Raw genomic sequence first — 20,481 nt, forward strand, 5'->3', positions numbered from 1 at the left:
CCAAAGAAAGTCTGGTAACACATGGAGGCTGAACAACACACTGCTGAATCATGAGTGGGTCATGGAAGAGATTAGAAAGGAAATTCAAATGTTCATGCTATTCAACAAAAATGAACACACAAAACACCAGCTCCTCTGGGACACAGCAAAGGCAGTACTCAGAGGCAAGTTTATAGCTCTCAGCTCCTACATCAACAAATTGGAGAAATCTGAAACTAACAATTTAATGACACATCTAAACCTCCTTGAAAAAGAGCAGCAAGATAAACCCCAATCCAGTAGACGGAAAGAAATAATCAAAATTAAATCAGAATTAAATGAATTAGAATCCAAAAAAACTATAGAAAGAATCAACAAAACAAAGAGTTGTTTCTTCGAAAAACTTAACAAAATTGACAGACCCTTAGCAAATCTTATCAGAAAAAGAAGAGAACACACCCAAATTAATAAACTCAGAGATGAGAATGGAAACATCACCACGGAAACAAGCAAGATTCAGAACATTATAAGGGAATACTTCTCAAAACTTTATGCTAATAAGTTTGAGAACTTGACAGAAATGGACCTCTTCCTAGCAAATATTGACATGCCAAAACTAAACCAAGATGAGGTAAACTATCTTAACAGGCCCATATCAAGCATTGAAATAGAAACAGCAATAAGAGACCTCCTAGCTAAGAAAAGTCCAGGAACAGATGGTTTTACAGCGGAATTTTACAAGGCCTTCAAAGCAGAGCTCACACCAATTCTCCTCCAACTCTTCAATGAAATTGAAAGAGAAAGCTCACTACCGAACACATTCTATGAAGCCATCATAACCCTCATCCCAAAACCAGGCAGGGACTCATCAAAGAAAGAGAACTATAGACCCATTTCTTTGATGAACATTGATGCAAAACTTCTCAACAAAATTTTGGCCAACCGACTTCAACAATTCATCCAAAAAATCATACACCACGATCAAACAGGATTCATTTCAGGGATGCAAAGCTGGTTCAATATACACAAATCAATTAATATTATTCATCACATCAACAGGAGCAAGAATAAGAACTACATGGTTATCTCAATAGATGCAGAAAAAGCATTCGACAAGATCCAACACCCCTTTATGATGAAGGGTTTGGAAAAATTAGGAATCCATGGAACATTCCTCAATACAATAAAGGCTGTATATGACAAACCTACAGCCAGCATTATACTCAATGGTGAAAAACTAAAGCCGTTTCCTCTTAACTCAGGAACAAGACAAGGATGCCCACTCTCTCCACTTTTCTTCAATCTAGTATTAGAATGCCTAGCTACAGCAATAAGACAAGATGCAGACATAAAGGGGATCCAAATAGGGAAAGAAGAAATAAAACTCTACCTCTTTGCAGATGACATGATCTTGTATTTAAAGAATCCCATAGACTCCACTCCCAAATTACTCAAGCTGATTCAAACCTTTGGGAAAGTAGCAGGTTATAAAATTAACCCCCAAAAATCAATGGCTTTTCTGTATGCCAACAATGAGAAAAGTGTGGCTGAAATTAGGAAAGCAACTCCATTTGTAATAGCCCCACAAAAAATAAAATACCTAGGAATTAACTTAACTAAAGAAGTGAAGGACCTCTATGATGAAAACTTTAAAATCTTGAAAAAGGAAATCAACACAGAACTTAAAAAATGGCAAAACCTCCCATGCTCCTGGATTGGAAAGATTAACATCCTGAAAATGGCAATACTTCCCAAGGCTATCTACAAATTCAACGCAATACCTATCAAAATTCCACGCTCATTCTTCAAGGAAATAGAAGAGGCAATCCAAAAATTCATATGGAACAATAAAAGGCCCCGAATAGCAAAAACGCTCCTCAAAGGAAAGAACACTGCTGGAGGAATATCAATACCAAATTTCAAAGTCTACTATAAAGCCATAGTAATCAAAACAGCTTGGTATTGGCATGAGAACAGACCTCAGGACCAATGGAATAGAATTGAAAACCCAGAAATGAACCTACAGACCTATAGCCATCTAATCTTCGATAAGGGAGCTAAAACAACTGAATGGAAGACAGACAGCCTCTTCATTAAATGGTGCTGGCAAAACTGGTTAACTACATGTAGAAAACTAAAGCTAGATCCTTATATATCACCCTGCACCAGAATCAACTCCAAATGGATCAAAGACCTTGAACTCAAAGCAGACACTCTGAAAACATTACAGGATGGAGTAGGAGAAACCCTGGGTCTCCTTGACTCAGTCCAAAATTTTGTGAATAGAGACCCGGAAACACAACAAATCAAAGAAAGGTTGGACAAATGGGATTGCGTAAGGCTGCAGAGCTTCTGCATGGCAAATGACATAGCTAGTAAGATCAATAGAAAGCCCACGGATTGGGAGAAGATCTTTACTAGCCATACAACAGACAAGGGTCTCATATCTAAAATATACTTGGAACTCAAAAAATTAAACCACCCAACAACAAATCCTCAAAGAAACAACTGCCCAATAAGTAAGTGGGCGAAAGACTTAAAGAGAAGCTTCTCTGAAGAAGAAAGAAGGATGGCCAATAGACACATGAAGAAATGTTCAACATCCCTAGCCATAAAAGAAATGCAAATCAAAACAACATTGAGATATCACCTCACTCCAGTTAGAACAGCAAATATCAAGAACTGTAACAACAACAGATGCTGGAGGGGATGTGGACAGAAAGGAACCTTACTTCATTGTTGGTGAGAATGTAAACTTGTTCAACCACTTTGGAAAGCAGTATGGAGGTTCCTCAAAAGACTTCACATAGAACTCCCCTATGACCCAGCAATCCCACTTTTGGGCATTTACCCTAATGTCTACAAAAAAGACCACACTAAAGCTACCAGCACAACTATGTTTATTGCAGCATTATTTACCATAGCTAAGATATGGAACCAACCCAGATGCCCCTCAGTAGATGAATGGATCAAGAAAATGTGGTATATATAACACAGTGGAATTCTATGCCTCCATCAGAAAGAATGACATTGCCCCATTTGTTAGGAAATGGAAAGGCTTGGAAAAAATTATATTTAGTGAAGTAAGCCAGGCCCAAAGAAACGTAGGTCCCATGGTTTCCCTTATTTGCAATATCTAGTATAGGTATGAGTCAAGCGGAAAAAGTCAGAGAATGTGATGTTAGGAAAACGAACCCTCAAATATGTATTTTAATGTTTTTGTTTCTTTCATGCATGTGTTTCTAACGCATTTATAAGATTATTTCTTTGTTGCTTTGTATGTCCCTCCCCCAGAGTGTAACCCCCGCTTTCACTATATTTGGTGTCAGTATAACATATGGAGGAAATGGGGACAAACAAGTCATTTAAGGATTCAGGTGGATCTGTTGCAACAATGAGAAGTACAAAATGTCATGTCAAAACCAGCTTTACAATGTCGGTGGGGGGGGGGGGGAGGGAGGTTATGATTGGTTGGGGGGGAGGGGGGAGGCTGGGAAGGGAGGTGAAGGGTAAACAAAGGAGGAGGCTGCAATGCTTGGTAGGAAATGTATGCACTATCCTGCCCATGTAATTGTAACCCCTGTGTACATTATGTTCTCAAATAAAATAAAATAAAATTAAAAAAAAAATTAAAAAATAAAAAAAGAAAGAGCTAATTCAAATTAGCAGCCAAAATGTTCATTTTTTTAAAAAGGTAATATACATAGAATAATATTTACTATACAAATACAGTGAAAATATATTTTATGTAGCTATTTTTTAACTTAATTTTAAGGTCAAGGTGATATATAGAAGGGATTACAGTAACTGTAAGATATTGAATACATGACATGTCAAAATTTTTACCCCCTCCCTCATTTTTCTCACACTTTTCTTCACCCCAATACCCCTCACAAGTTGTAATGTAAATTTTCAACATGTTTTCCTGTGAGTATTGCTATTGCATTGGTTTGCTTTTGTCCTTTGTCTCGACATTTTATTGTTATTCTTCCCTTGCCAAATGAAGATAAATATATATACAATATACAGGATACTGAAATAAAATACAATACTGGACATACCAAAGGGGAAAACACAAAAGAAAAAAAGAAATCACATCGTACCTTAAAAACAACAACCATAAAGAAAAACCGCTCTTTCCATATCTAGCAGTTTATTTTGCTCAGCATCATTTTATATGGTTATTTATACATAGCTATGGAGCCATTCTGCTCATCTGCTAGGACTATCTTAGAAATTTCCTTGTTATTACAAATGAGGGAAACCATGGAATCTGTTTCTTTGTGTCTTGCTTATTTTTCTTAGTAGGATTTTTCCAAGTCTTTCCATTTCCTTATGAATTGGAAGCATAGACTTACTCTGTACATATATAAACCACATTTTGTCAATTCGTTCATTTACTGAGTGGCATATTGCTTTAAAACATGATTGTATGTAAGTATCACTTAAGACCATTCAAAAATGACAGATGCAAATTGTCATGTCAAAAACGAGCTTTACAATGTCGGTGGAGGGGAGCGGGGGGGAAGGATTGGGTGGGGGAGAGGGGGAGGCTGGGAAGGGAGGTGAAGGGTAAACAAAGGAGGAGGCTGCAATGCTGGGTAAGAAATGTACGCATTATCCTGCCCATGTAATTGTAGCCCCTCTGTACATTATGTTCACAAATAAAATTTAAAAAATGACAGATGTCACCTCACTAGATATTCTAATATCATGATTTCTAAGTAAGATAGTATTTTATGGTGGTACAAGTGTTGAGATATAGTATGAGTCTAAGGTATATATTGCACTGAATTAGACAGGAAGATATACAATATCATGTAGGATAAAAATGGTAGTGACAAAATATTTCCCTTGAGAAAGATATAGGAGGCTGCCAGAAGTATGAAGTAGTTCAGATAATTTTGAAGAACTTAGAAATTCAAGCTCAATTATGTCTCTTTAAATAATAGTTATGTAAGTGGAAGGGCAAAAGAAGGGTAAGAGAAGAAAATAACTGACAGTAGATCATTGTCCCAAGTTAAAGTATAAAAAGACATAATCTATAACTTCTAAGTTAAAGTGAGACCAATATAATACGTCCCACTTAATTTAGGTACATGCAAAATATTTACTTGGCTTTTCCCTACTTATATGCTCCAAAATAAATGAACAGTTATAAGAAAAGTTATGTGATTGCCATTGCTTCAACTTGAACACTAACTGTGCTCAGCCCTATTTTCTCACTTTGCACTTGGAAAACAGTCCCTAAGTTGATGATGTTGTGGCTGATTAGAGTCAGAGTTAGGTTATACTTGTACAATTATCCCATAATAGGTTAAAGCAGTTTCCCCCCAAGATATCCAACTACATTGTCTGAATCTGTACTTTGAACACACCCTCACACCTGAGCACATTATTTGAAATTATACTTCAGCTTTTCTTGGCACATTCTACTTTGTGCCTTTGTCTTCTTTGCACATTCCTTTTCAGTTCATAGTTGCTCTATTTCCATTTCATCTGTACAAATTGCTAAGAACATTGTTCAACTACCACTTCTTGTTTGTACACGCCCAGTCTATGAATGAAGGTACTTTGTCCATGTTAAGCAATAGGGTAATACTCACTCTCTGAGGAGAAAAGTTCCACAATATAACCCTATGCCCACATTAAAGGATGTAGAATTTAAAGCATTTTGAGACAAACAGTGATATTAGAATTGAAAGGCTTCTTAGGGACATTTTCCTGGAGTTCATTAGTTTACCCAGGAGAAATACATATATCCACAAAATTTGGAGCTATTTAGTAAGTATCCGAATTAAGATTAGATCCTAGATGTGTTAATACAAGTCACGATTGTATTATTGTTAAATCAGAATCCTTCACTACTTGACAATGTGTATGAGAAAATGAAAGAAAGGCATTAAAACAAAATGTCTTATCTTTTTAGGAATTTAATCCTAGGGGTGAGAGTAATGTCTGAACTTTTCCATTCAATAAAAGCTTGAAGTTTATAAGAACATTTTCCTACATATAAGAATTATTGTCAGGTTGGTTGAAAGGGTTATTTCAGCATGGAGATTTACCTAACAAGAATTAGATTTCAATAGTGTATATGGCAGTTATGATGTGTCAATGGCTATTGAGGCATTTTCTATTCTAAAGAGGAATAAATTCCTGGAGTCTTCCGTCACATCAGTAAAGCTGCATATTCAACCTAATACTTGGTGTTACTTGTCCTACATTTATAATGAGTAGGCTGAAAAGATATCCAAATATATCTAAATATATTTCAATAAAATCCCACAGATATGGGTAGATGGGTCACTAATTGGTACTGTAGGACAAATTAGGCCTGTCTGTTCAAGCTAAAATCTCCTGGCTAAATAAAGTTTTCAAAAATATTCACACAATACCAATGAGTAAAGTTCATGACAGTTATATCTGTATAATATTTCTAAAGTCAAGATTAAAGCATTTATACCCAACATTTAGAATCAACATGATCTGTTCAATTAATGGATCCAGAATTTATGTCTTCACATTCATATCTCAACATTTTACCAATATGACTTTCACCAAAACACTATTCTTATTGAACTTGTCTATGTCCTTTTACTTTCCAAATCCAAACAGTAGATTTCCTTCAATATCTTTTTGAAAATTCTTTCCTTCCTTTTCTTCTGTAAATCTGTGTTTATTACTTTTTTGTTTCCTTATTTATCTATTGCCTCCATCTTCTCCACACTGGTACTCATATTGTTCACACTTTAGTCAGAAGTTTCCTTTTACTCTTCCCTTTAATAATGTCCCTGATTTCATTATTATTTTTCCTATTTATGTTCATGGATATTTTGATGATGTTCAAACAGACTTGCATCTGTTTAACATAAACCTTAGAACTAGCAAAGAGTTTTTTCCTCTAAATCCATCTTTTCCACCTGTAGTCCTTATCACCAAGAATGTAACTAACACAGTTAGGAGACAGAGATGTGGAAACACTTTAGATTTCCTCTTACCCTACCTCCATCCATTAGATCAGATGAATGATCAAGATTTTCTCAGTTTCTGTCACTAATGTAATTTCTATGTACTCCTTTTTATGCCCCTGACACAAGCCTATTGCGAATACTCATCACCAGTCACTCAGTCCTAAAACAACTGTTTACAAAGTATGCATTTCTCCCCATAGTCTTTTTATATTGGTCCTCTCCATCACCCAATGACTCTCCTTGTAAACACACAGAGTGAAGAACTCAGACAAAAATTCTAGTATCATTATTTACTCACAACATTGACTGGTGATCTTACATTTCTCATCTGGAAATGGATGTAATCTACCAGAAATATTGAAGAATATATTTGTTGAATTCTAGAGCAAGGAAAAAGAAAAGTGAAGAGTCCTTACATTTTCTAACTTAGCTTTCAAATAAGGAAAGAGTCAAATTCAGTTTGTTGGTATAAAGTCAGAAATAGTTTCATGCTGAAATAAAAATAAATTTTAAATCCTGGCTCTAGAGCTTGTGTCCTTTTATGGTACCTGCAGATATATAAGTAGTATTATGTAAATTGTGTCATGTATTTACAGCTGTAATGAAGAATATACTCTTAATATATCATTGTAAAACATTGGTTATTGAATGGTATCCATATGAGAATGTTATTTGAACTAATCACACAAAGTTGGAACCTATATCTTAGTCCATCAAAATGTGGAAATAAACGATTTTATTTATAAGAAAATAATACCACCAAGAAAGGTGAGTATACATTAGAAAGACTGCTGGAAAAACATTAGGGTTTTTACTGACTCTACCTGCTTATTTGATTGTATTTCCTGATATTCAAACTCTCCTCTTGTTATTCTGTTTTTGTTTTTTATTTTGGTTCGTCATGGGGCCTGGACTCTGGGCCTGGCACTGTTCCTCAGCTCTTCAGCTCAATGCACTCTACCCCTTAAGCCACAGTGCCACTTCTTTCTTTTTCTGCTTATGTGGTGGTGAGGAATCAAACCCAGAGCCTCATTTACGCAAGGCCAGCACTCTGCCACTGAGCCAAATTCCCAGCCCTCCTCCTTTTATTCTTATTGTATGTAGTCCAACGCTGTTTATAACTATGCATTCAATGTGGGAAATCCAACTTCAAAGATGTCTAAGTTTTTTTTTCCTTTTCAATCACAACATCATCATTATCAGGCTACACTCTGGTCATCATCCTCTCCATCAAAATTATTATTAGCATTATAAGTGCTAATTATTGAACGTCAGATATGTGTGTATTATTTTATTATTATTTGTCTTTTGATTAATAATTTTAATGTTACCACTGTGCATGCGTCCATATTGAAATTTTGAACAAATAAACAAAAAACTAAACCATATCAGATAGCTTGACTACGTGCTTATAACAAATTATGGAATAGATTTTTTTGAAGCATTGCAAATTCCTAATCAGTATGAATTAACTTCCTCATCCCCTAACTACAATCAAATATTTAAGAATTTGGGCAGAACCTTTTCAAGTAATATACTGTAAATGTTACTACAATATCATGTGTATATCAAAAATTCTCTTGAAAGTAATAAACTCTACTTTCTATTAAAATATTAGCTTTTTTATTGTAGGAAACTTTTAGAAAAATAGACTGTATATCTTTCAAATGAAAAAGGTCAAAAATAGTAGCATAAATATTTTAGAGGGAGTCTGGCTTCTCTCTCTCTCCCTCTCTCTCTGTATATATATATCTGTCTTCTATATATATAAGTGTTATGTATACAATAGTACATTTTTAGAGATTATTTTTCCTCAGAAATATATTCATATATAAAAATTTATGTGTAGAATGATATACATTATAGTGAAACAAGCATCTTAAAATATAATTAAAATTAAAAAAAAAAAAAAAAACTTCATGAAACCAAGTCCCTGTAACTGACCCTTATAATAGGAGCTATTCAGGGTGCTGAGATCTTAGAATTGTTTTCTAAACTAGCCCAGACAGAAAAGTACTTGTTAGATTCTTATCTCCAATTAACCATTAAAAACAACACCCACAACAACAAAATTTATCACATTAATTTCACAAAGGCCTCTTTTAACTACGGTGAACATTTCTTAGAAACATGAATACATATCCCTGGAAAATGTTAAGTAAAAAGTCCAGAATATTTACGTCTATGTTAAAGACATGACTATTTAGATTGTTTAAGATATTTAGGTAATGATTAGAAGCTAAGAATAATGATAGATAGGTAATATATTGGGACTGTTTTTTTCATTCTATTTTACAATAGCAATAAAATGATATTTATAATCATTATATAAAATTACTCTTGCTTGGTATTTGAATTATCATAAGTGATAAATATTTTTAAATGATTTCCAAAGCAAAGGAATATCAATTCTTTTGTAATTTCAAAAAGATTAAGAAAATGATTTCAAGGCTGGTTCACTCTGTCTATATTTGTTTTCTTGTTCTAGTTTTCATATGTTAGTAGAAATTAAAATTCCAAAAATTTAATGGATATTGGCATTCAGGAACATCTTCACATACACTAATATTGGAGTCCCTTAAGTGGAATTGTTTTATTTCATTTGTTGCTCACAAATAAATCAAGATTATTTTGTATTTTGTTCTTTTCACTGCTTTTGGCTCTTATCTTGAGAATATGTTTTTCCTAGCAAAGTAGAGATAAGCAATTGGATTAAGTAAGTAACATATGACTTTCATAAAATGCAGATGCATAGATTTGGGTCTTCTGTCATTTGCTAAAACTTCCTTCCAGAAAAGTTTCTCAATTACTTAGAAGTTTTTCCCCTTCCCCTCCACAAATTATACTGACATCAAATACAGTGAAAGCAGGGGTTATACTGTGGAGGAGGGAGGAACAAAGAAATAATCTTATAAATGTGTTAGAAACAATCGCATGAGAGAAAAAATAACATTTGAATACATATTTTAGGGTTCATTTCCCTAACATCACCTTATCTGACCTTTTCTGCTTGACTCAGACATATACTAGATATTGCAAATCAGGGAAAGCATCGGGGAAAAAATAGGGCTACAGGTGGACCCATTGCAACAATGAGATGTACAAGTCATTATGTCAAAAAGGAATTTACAACTTTGGTGGGGGGATAGCGGGGAGGATTGTGTGGGGAGGGGGGGAGGGAGGGAAGGGATGGGAAGGGGAAACAAAGGAGGAGGTTACAATGCTTGATAAGAAATGTACTCATTATCTTGTCCATGTAATTGTAACCCCTCTGTACATTATTTTCACAATAAAAAAATAAAAATAATATTACTTAGAAGTGATGCATAATTCCTAGGTAGTCCTGTTATCACATATACTTTTGGATTGAGTTATCTCTGTATAAACTCAAATGGACAAAATACCCTCAAAATAAACAGAAATCACATCTTTGTTTTAAATGCAGTAGTTTACAAAGAGTTTTTCGCCAACACCAAAAACATCTTTTTAGCTATTCTGCATTTTGTGTGATGAAGTATTAACAATAGTTTTTTTTCCTGACATGCAATTCACTTACAATATATTATCTCTTTTTATTATATACATTTTAGTGCTTTGGAAGTAAATTGTACCTTCATAGGTTTTCAAAGCCTAATTTTCACAAACTTGCATCTTCAAATAGAAATGCTATAAATTTTAGAACAGACATTAAAATAGATGTAAAATTCAGTTACAGGAATTTGTCCAGCATACATCCTCTATAGTATGTCTTTTCAAAATTTGTTTTTGGGGATTATTTCCAGGGTCTCACGCATAATATTGAATTTCACTGTCAATAAACTACATTCTCTGTCCAAAAAAGTTTTTTACTTCTGTTTAATACATTCATAGAAGTGTAATGCCTGGATCCTATACAATTCTCTTTCACCTTTTGAAGACTTCAAAACTTGTTTGCTAAAATGATTGCAGTATTATACAAATCGATCACTATGAGAAATATATCAATTTCTTCACAAATGCATTACTATATTTTGCATCCTCTTTTTATATTATGGTCATACTAGTGAGTTTTCATTTTATTATTTCTTACACACCAAAGAGTAGCTTATTTCATATGCTCCTCCTATTGACTATTAATTTCAATATGTTATTTAAAGAAATATCGTATTCAGGAAAAAATTTATATAGAATTAGAAGATATAAAAATACTTAAGTTTCAGAATCATTGTAGCATTAACAAATATGTGCCCTCTATCTGTTGGATATGGTTTCATTTCTGTTTTAGTGGCCTTTGAATTATGAAAGGTTATCACTTGATATAATCAAGTTCTTGCTTTTCTTTAGCAACTAATGTTTTCCATGTCAAATTTTTAGAAACCTTACTGATCCAATGTCATGAATTTTTACATTTATGTTTTATAGGTTTTTACATCTTACATTTAGTTTGATAATCATTCTTTATAAGGATTGAGGTAGGCCAAGTGCCGGTGGCTAACGCCTGTAATCCTAGCTACTCAGGAGGCTGAGATCTGAGGATCGTGGTTTAAAGCCAGCCCTGGCAGGAAAGTCCATGAGATTCTTATCTCCAATAAACCACTAGAAAACCAGAAGTTTTGCTGTTGCTCAAAGCGGTAGAGTGCTCACCTTGAGCTGAAGAGCACACGGACAGCGCCCATGCCCAGAGTTCAAACCCCATGACCGGGATACAAACAAACAAACAAAGGATTGAGGTAGTAGTCTAAGATCATTCTTTAAATCTAGAGAGGCAATAGTGCCAATACAACCATTTAAGATTCTGTTTTTATTTCATAAAGTCATAGCATCCTTTTCAAAATCTGTGGACCATAAAACTAAGAATTTATTTTTGACAAATCTGTTACCTTCTTCTATGTGTCGGTTCTTATAGTAGAACTATATTATCTTCACTAAACATGGTAATATGATTCAAAGCTAGTATGAAGGCTCAAGCTACACCATTTTACAAGATTTCTCTGACTGACTTGTATTCCTTGAATTTACATACGAGATTATTGAGCTGGTGAACCAATATTCTACAGAGATATCTAGATGTTTGATAGTCACTCATATTTCCCAACTTGTGAAAACACAAACCCCTGATATTATGTATAGAAAAATGTCTTTAGAGATTGCTCAAAGCAACTAAAATTAATTTAGGAATGAGTTAAGATTTAGATAACATTATAGCATAATAAAGTTGAATGATAACGACTTGAGCTGTACTACAGAAAAGAGAGAGAAGGGAAGAATGGTGGGCCACATAGGAGCTGTATGTCATTGGTATTGTTTCAAAAAACAGAAAGACTTCAGAGAAGAGAAGGAGAAAAATAAACTGTCCTGAATCTAGTTTGTTTTTAATCCACCTGATAGTTTGGACTGAAAGTCCGATAACATGGGAAAAATAAAATAGAAAATAAAGCATTGTATATAGCTGTTACAATGTAAAAAATTTGCAATAGGAATATAATTAATTTTAAAAGAAATAAGAGAAAGAATATCAATAACAATTGCTAAAGTGGATAGAAGATGGATCACATTTTATCATATATAATTTTGAAAAAGCATACTAGCAATGAAAATTTAAAAGTCATAACTTAAATACAATTTGTATTACAACTAGACAGTATAGTTCAGTGTTAAAACATTGGCCTAACATATGTGAAGCAATTGTGTGATCTCCCAAGCATTACAAAGTACACACAGAAAAAACCCACATAAACACACACACACACACACCACATACACATATTTGGAATATTGTTATTATCATATTAAACAGAGGAAATTATCACAAACAATAAAAGTACTTTAATATATAAAATCATAATATTGCTCATACTATTTAAAAGTTTAGTAGAAATAAAATATTCATAAGATAATTGGATTCTTATAGATTAAGTAAATTGAAAATTAAGATATAAAAGACATGTTAAATTTTCAAACAAGTTTTAAATAATAAACATTTTGAAACATGTATCCTTTTATTTTGACAAAAGATTGATGTTACTGGTGTTTTAACTCAAAATTTAGAATATGATAACCAGGTGCTCTATATCTTGCTAGGGATGGCTATATCTCTAATCATTTCACTCTGGAAATTTTATGATAAGTTCTCATAGTTTCCCACTCTCTCCTGAATTACAAACCGTATTTACACTTCCCACCATAGTTAAAAAATGGAAACCACAAATCACTATGCCCAGCTCAAACAGTTTTTTTTTTTTTAATTCAAGTATAAATATTTCCAAAAAGTGACCATGTAATGAAGCCTTTTAAATAAAGTATGTGATTCTTGAAAATACAGTATTTGTTACCTGGACAAATATGTTTAGAACTCTAAGAAAATAAATATATTTAAATTTACCAACCATATAAAATTTAAGAAAATAATTTTTAAATATTCACATGTTAACTATTTTGAAAGCAAAATATATGCCTGAATAATTTACATGTGTTAAAATTATGCAAAACTAAATTAACTAATCCTACAACTCTGAAAAAAGAATTGGCCTAAAGAAACGAAAATAATTAAGTTCAAAATTTGAAATTTAGAAAATTAAATGAAGTAACTTAAGTAACTGTAAGCCCTCTGTATATCAGTTTTATAATAAAAAATGCATTAACAAAGAAAGAAAAGTACCCATTGGACAATAGCGACAGGAAAAGTATCAGTAGTTTTTTTTTGAGTGTGCAAAAAAATCAATGGAAAAGATAACAATGTTCTTTCCATAATAAATATACTCATTACCTTATTTATGTAACTGTATCCCCTCTGTACATTACCTTTACAATAAAATTAAATTGAAATTAAAAATAAATAATATACCAATTAAGAATTCGTAGAGAGCTAGGAAGGTGACTCAGTGGTAGAGCTCTTGCCTTGCATGCTTGAGGCCCTGAGTTCGTTTCCTCAGCATCACATAAACAGGAAAAAAAGCCGGAAATTGCACTGTGGCTCAAGTGGTGGAGTGCTAGCTTTGAACTAGCCTTGAGGAACAGCGCCCAGGCCCAGAGTTCAGGTCCCATGACCGGACCCCCCACCAAAAAAAAAAAAAAAAAAAAAACAGAATTACTAGAAACCATTGGTTAAAAACTTTTAAAAAACTGGCCTAAGTACCCAAGTAATATAATTTGATGATACTATTTAAATAGTTCAAATTCAGCAGAGAAGCCAAAAGTTTAAAAACTGTTACAAAGTAAAGTAATAAATCAGAATATTTACTACTAATAATAATCATAAGATGAATTTATAGTGGTAGTCAAATATATAAGAAATGAGGCAATTTGCCATTCGTTTGCACTGAATAAGTGAGAAAGAATTTTCTAGGTCTTTTTAAATATATGATAACTTTAATGAAGAAACTATTCATTATATGATAATTAGATGAAGCTGATATTAGAGTAAAGAGCAGATTGTACTAAGTTTTTGGATGTTTAAGTATATACTTATTTTGGTTGTGGGAAATTGTGTTCATCTTGGGGTATTGTTTTTGTTAGACTGGTGTCATATCAGTGATTAATTTTAGGATAGGGGTTCCCTTTCCACAAGAACATGAACCTGATCTGTCTTTTTAGCCTCCCCATTATCAATGGCATAAGAGTTGCACACCAACTTGCCTAGATTCCTACCTTGGCTGGCCTGGATTCTGCAGTCCTTCCAACCTCAACCTGTAGATAGTGCAGGAGGGTGGAAATGATCCAATGCACCCAGCTATAGATTGAGAAAAATTTCTACTAATCTTTTGGCCTGGGTTCTGTTCTCAAGCTTCCTCAGTAGTTAAGAGTTCAGATGGGAGCCCCTGGTGCCAAGCAGTAAGAGTATTTCTTAAAGCAACTAGACATATATATGACTTAGGCATGTGAACACCTCAGGACAAGAATAAAAGAGCAGTGAAGCGTAGAGGACAGGCCTAATTTTAACTAGCTACTTGGAGGCTGAATAAGCTTAGCTAGCTACTCTGGAGGCTGAGATATGAAGACCACTATTCAAAGCCAGTCCAATCATGAAAATACATGCGATTATCTCTGAAAAACCAGAAGTAGAACAATGGCTCAAGTGGTAAACCTCTATCCTTGGTCAAAGAAGCTTAAGCATGATGAATGAATGAATGAGCACTTGCACATGGGCATGTGTGTACACACATGCATGTGTACACACACATACACACAAACACACACACACACATGAGTATTTCAATGCGAAGTTCTTTTTTTACCTTGCTGTACTCTATTTCCCTGTCTTAGTTTACAAATTAACAAAATCAACTAAGCACCTATTTATATACAACTCATCGTGTTTCTCTAAACTCAACTATCTTTTTGGAAGCATGCTTTTATTTGACCCAAATGTAAACTATTCAGGAATTTGATTCTTCTCCCTCAAGTCTGTAGAATTAGGTGATTGTTTAGCTCCCTCCAAGCAATATAATTTTGTGAAATCCTGCATCAAGCAACATATTTCTTTCACTATAAGGGAAGCCTCTGTCAAACAATTAATAATAGGTTTTTTTTCTCCTTGCTAGTATCTGTAGTTTTATTATCTTCATATATTTCATGATCTGTCTGTGTATAACAAAGACTGCTGTAAAAATAAAAAGACTCTTCACAGCACTTATCATTTATATACCATCCATAGGTATGAAGGTGTTTAAATATTACTGAAATTGCTTTGGAACAAATCATGTTCACATTGACTATCGTGAAAAATAAGAATTGGTTTCTCAGCACTTTAGGTAAGAACTTTTTTGAAAGAAACAAAAGGAAAAGTAGGAACAACTCAACACATATATTCAAATGAAACAAAACAACCCAAGAAAACAAATTAATTTAGTACTCATGAACCTGCAGGAAATGCAAAGATTTAAAAAAAAAACATCAGCTATGACAAGCTTATGAAAATCCTGACTACATGGGAGTCTACTCTTGTGAGGATAGAGGTTAAAGCCCAGACTGGACAGAAATATCTGTACACAATGCCATGTACCTGTTATTCTAAATTCCAGGAAGAATAATATAACATGGACTGAGCCCAAGGTCATACACAAGTATCTGAATAATAATCAGGATGATTTAGGGCTGGGGACATGACAAAGTGGTAAGAACACCCATTTAGGGGACACAAGACACTCAATTCAAACTCTAATATTTGGGTATTATGTAAAAAGCTATGATTTTAAATAATTGGAATAATTGAAAGATTTGAGTATTTGAGTGGAAAAATGCATGAGAGAGATAGAATGAACCCATGGTGCAATACTTTCAACTTAAGTGAAAATGTTTTATGGTACTTCAGACAAAACAGGGTTACCTTGCAAATGAGCATGGTTGTACATTTGGGTGATGGAAATACTTTACTTACACAGGTGTAAATTAAATAGATTTTTTTAGGTAGATTGTACTTCTTGAACTAAGAGCCTGGATGATGTCCCTGAGATTTTTCTCTCAAGACTACCACTCTACTACTTTGAGCCACAGTTCCAATTCTGATTTTCTGTTGGTTGTTTGGTGATAAGACGATACTAGACATTCTTGCCCAGGATGGCTTCAAACCCTGATTGTCCGATCTCAGCCTCCCGAGTAACCAGGATGCCAGGCATGAGCTGTCGATAGTTTTCATAATTTAGTAAATTGTACAGTTACTGAAGTTGTACATTATCATTATAACCTGTGTAATATATGTGTGTATGTATATATCAATGCATACGGATAGAAATATTTTAACATATTTTTGTATCTACAGTAGATTTATGAAATTATCCATTATAAAATAAAATGGAAACAAAAGTTAATAAGGATCAAAACAAAGGAAATTATCACATGTTTCTTGATGTTTAATGGAATACGAATTGCGAGAATCAGTTTGGGAAAACCATCTCTACGTTAACAAAATGGATAAGAGGTATTAATTCCAATCCATCTATTAGCCCATATTGTGCAACCTCACACATGAGTGTCAAAATCAAACAACACTTTTTGCCTTTGCTTTTAACTCACCTGTTATAATTTACGGGTTAGATGAAGTAATCAAATAAAGATTAAAATAATGTTATGTGAAGCTATGAATTAGAGCTGAAAATGATTTTAAACATGATAATAGCTAATTAACTTGCATATTTCTTACTTTTACTTTGTCATGTCCCTCATTCCCATATTAGGAAAGTATATAGAAGGTTCTCACTGAATTATATGTACAATTATGAAAAAAAATGTATTGAAAGAATATAGGCACAATGTGGTTTTAGCTTATTGAGACCTGTAGGGAGAAGTGTGTTTTTGAGGACTTGCAATACATTGTGATGAAGATGAAAGGAGGGATGTGCTTATTCTGGAAAACTGGCTAGGGGATTGCTCCCATAAAGGTAGTGATGAATTCTTCCAAAAGGTTACAGTAAAATCACTTTCACAAGCATGTTCACTGCTGCACAATTCACCGTAGCCAAGTTACGGAAACAGCCCAGATGCCCTTTGGCGGAGTGATGGTTGGAGAAAGTGTGGCACATATACACAATTGGATTGCACCTATCCATTTTTAAGACTGTTACATTATTTGCAAAGAAATGGATAGATCTAAAAATTTATTAAGTGAACAAAGTCAGAGCAAGACACACAAAGGACCCATGTTCTGTCTCATATTTGGAAGCTAGAAATTTATACAAGTTTACACAAAAATATTAACCAAAGCATGCGATTTGCAGAGGAGTATTTCAAAGGTGTAATTTCTTATAAAATTGAACTTTACTCCAACAAAATTAATAGCAGGAAACTATCATTTGGACGATGTGAGTGGAAGTCAAAAGGAAGGAATAAAGAGAGTTATGGAGGAAGAGAGTGAAGGTATAATATTCAATGCAACTGTATAAAACTAGAAAAAATTAAAGTGGAAGTGGCGCTGTAGCTCAAGAAGTGGCGCTGTAGCTCAAGTGGTAGAGCGCTCGCCTTGAGTTGAAGAGCTGAGGGACAACGCCTAGGCCCAGAGTTCAAGCCCCACGACCGACAAAAAAAAAAAAAAATTAAAGTGGGATGAGGTTTGGAAGGGTGTGGAAAAGTTATATAAAGATCCATTATATTAAAAAACTGATTTGTTGAATGGAAATTCCCTTGTACAAGTATTTAAGATAAGAAAATTATTATTAAAAACAATGGAGACATCTGATCATAAATTCTATTTCCATCTCTTTTAAAAATAAAAATTATTTGTTCTATAATTTGATCAGAGGGATGGATTTTGTGGCTAGCTATATCATTGCACATCTGTCTCTCTCTTCCTCTTTCCTTCTCATGGTTCTCATAGGTAATATGATTACTCCATAATTGTCCTAATTTATTTCGCTTTTATAGTTTTTTTACATCATTTCACTTTCTGCTCTGTCATTTCCCAATTCATTTACATATAAGGCATTATTTCCTATTTTCTCATTCCTAGAATAAGCTGCACATGAAGACACCACTGGTCCTCATTTTCAGTTTGTCCCTTTGAATACAGAGGAAAATCTTTCCTCTGCTCTCTACCAAATCTCTACTCTCCAGTTAGAATAATTTAGAATAGTAAAAATGAAAAAAGAGAAAATAAATAATAGTGAAAAAACAGATGCAGAAAATTCACCGGAATAACGATGAATATACACCTCTTCATCTAGAAACCTACTGTGGACACTTAGACATTGTCCATGAGTTGGTGGCTCAAAGCAGATATTCATGGAATAACTGTGAAAGGCTGGATACCCTTGCACAATACTTATACATGGAATAATACCAGAGTGGCTTCTTTATTTCATCATGATGCAGACACCAGTGGCCAAACTAATGGCCTCTTGACCCCCTTGCTGCTGGGTATAGATATAGCAAAGATACGCTGGATCTCCTTCTGTTGAACCATTATATCAAACCAGATCTGAAGCACAACTTAGAAGAAACTGCATTTGATATTACCAAAAGGATAAGTATGTATCACTACCTCTTTGAAGTTGTGGAAAGCTGTACAAATTGTTCTCTTAAGTCCTAATGTTTCCATTAAGTTTCTTAAATTTCAAAATTGCCAGTCCATCCCATGTGTCCATACAAAATATTTTCACAATAACAAGCAACAGCAATATTTTACTTTAGAAATTCATGGATTCCATGGTATTCTTCCAAGTGAATTGCCTGACTTTGATGTCAAAATATATTCGAGTTGTTTGTATACATCAATAATGATATCTATAGAGTTTGTGATTTTTTAAAATCAGAAATAATTTTAACTTATCTGTTGAAATGAGTAGTAGAGAAACTAAAGATATTTCTGGTGCTTGTCTGAAAAAAGTATATTTTAAAATATTTATATTCTGTTTGTATAATGTCCATAATCTATTTCTTTCTCTCCTAGATATAATACTTTGAATTCGACATTATATTATAATATATAGGTCCATTAATAAATGTGTTCTTTCAGATTGCGTTCCATATAGGAACAGTTTAAGATTCCTTTAATTCCTAGGTCCTTATAGAATTTTATTTCTTTGGGATAAAATGACAATGTTATCTTATTTCAAATGTTTTATAAAGGTTATGCTATATAAAGGCCTTTCTAAAAAGGTGAAGATTGAATTCACTCATGTCAAACTAACTTTTATTTCTATGAATTATATGTATTATTACACTTGTATATTTGTAATCAACTTTTTCATAACTGTTTTTCATTTCTTGCATCTGAAGAATGAAAAATATGGAATACTTCACAAATTTTCATATCATCCTTGTGCAAAAGCCATGTTAATCTCTGTATTGTAATTCAGGTAGACATGCTGCTGAAGCATGTAGTATCTTGTAAATTTACGTAGTTAATGATGCAAACTTAAGATAGGCATATATCCTTGGTTGCCTGTTTGCAACCAGGAAACCTATTGTTCCCAAATTTGCTATTCATCTTATTCCTGCAAAATTCTGTGTATGGTGGAAAAAACTTATATTGTTTGTTCAATTGCTCACATTTGCAATTTTTTGTCAATAACTATTTTAAGTCTTTTTCATTTGAAATTTGATCATACTTTGAAGCCTTCATAGCTAGGTCCAAAGGTGATGGATTTTCAAGTACTTATTTTTTAACTGATTTAGCTTTGTGGAGCTAATGGATTCAAAGTAAGCCTTGCTTAAGAGCTACTTCTAAACTTCTGCAGCTTAAAATTTCCCAAATGAGGTCTTACTGGCACAAATGTCTGCCTGACCCTTTACCCTTGCTCCATGTAAGAACAGACCTACCAGAATATCTTACCCTGACAGCATAGATTGTCTTATTGGAGCAAAACTAATCTTAGTTACGAAGGATCATAAAGTGATGAACAGTTCAGACAGAACTGTTCAGACTAAGCCAGGCGCTGATGGCTCATGCCTGTAATCCTATCTACTCAGGAGGCTCCAGGAGAAGTCCATATGTTTCTCCTTGTTATTAGGCCTGAAATTGGTAATGTTTTAATCACAGTGTTTCCTCTTGCCTCTAGGCTGTACATCTCCGAATGGTAAAGCTTTAAGTTTAATTCTACCAAACACTGAGGTAGAGGTA

General features: G+C 33.6%; 1 pseudogene; it reads right to left on the reverse strand.

Moving 5' to 3' along the window:
• Positions 1-19,641: 19,641 nt before the first annotated feature.
• On the reverse strand, positions 19,642-19,738 carry LOC122126677 (annotated as a pseudogene).
• Positions 19,739-20,481: the final 743 nt, after the last annotated feature.

The sequence above is a fragment of the Dipodomys spectabilis genome, unplaced genomic scaffold, assembly GCF_019054845.1.
Source record: "Dipodomys spectabilis isolate Male_0828 unplaced genomic scaffold, ASM1905484v1 ptg000287l, whole genome shotgun sequence".
NCBI lineage: Eukaryota > Metazoa > Chordata > Mammalia > Rodentia > Heteromyidae > Dipodomys > Dipodomys spectabilis.